Raw genomic sequence first — 1018 nt, forward strand, 5'->3', positions numbered from 1 at the left:
GGGTCCAGGCCCTGCCCCTCCCCCACCCCCGGCCGGACTTTGACCCCCCCCCAGAGCCGCCATTGCTGGAGAGACGGGACTGGGAGCACTGGGAGCGACTGGGAGCTACTGGGACGGGACTGGGAGCACTGGGAGCGACTGGGAGCTACTGGGACAGGACTGGGAGCACTGGGAGCGACTGGGAGCTACTGGGACGGGACTGGGAGCACTGGGAGCGACTGGGAGATACTGGGACGGGACTGGGAGCACTGGGAGTGACTGGGAGCTACTGGGACGGGACTGGGAGCACTGGGAGTGACTGGGAGTGACTTGGAGCTACTGGGACGGGACTGGGAGTGACTGGGACAGGACTGGGAGCGACTGGGAGCACTGGGAACAACTGGGACAGGCACTGGGAGCACTGGGAGCGATTGGGGCGGTCACTGGGAGGGCATTGGGAGTACTGGGATGGGCACTGGGAGCGAGTGGAGGGCACTGGGAGGGCATTGGGAGCGACTGGGACAGACACTGGGAGGATCTGGGGGGCACTGGGAGTACTGGGATGAGCCCCAGTAGGGCCTGAGTGGAACTGGGAAGGTCCAGGGGGGAACTGGGAGTACTGGGAGGGGCTCTAGTGGGGACTGGGGGGACTGGAAGGGGACTGGGAGGGTCTGGGGTGCACTGGGAGTAACCGGGGGACACTGGGAGCACTGGGAGCACCACGAGGTCACTGGGAGGGGTCAGAGGTGTCCCTGGGAAGTGGCACTGGTGGCACTGGGAACACTGGGAGGGGCACTAGGAGCACTGGGAGGAGTCACTGGTGTCACTGGGAGTCCCCAGGGTTCAGTGGGGTTACTGGGAGGGGTAACTGGGGTTACTGGGGGCACTGGGAAGGGTCACTGGTGGCACTGGGAGCCCTGGCGGGGGTGACTGGAGTCACTGGGAGGGGTTACTGGGAGCACTGGTGGCACTGGGAGCCCTGGCGGGGGTGACTGGGGTCACTGGGAGGGGTTACTGGCAGCACTGGTGGCACTGGGAG

Source organism: Corvus kubaryi, unplaced genomic scaffold, assembly GCF_017639235.1.
Source record: "Corvus kubaryi isolate FWS band 111438036 unplaced genomic scaffold, C.kubaryi_AGA036_p1.0 36979, whole genome shotgun sequence".
Classification (NCBI taxonomy): domain Eukaryota; kingdom Metazoa; phylum Chordata; class Aves; order Passeriformes; family Corvidae; genus Corvus; species Corvus kubaryi.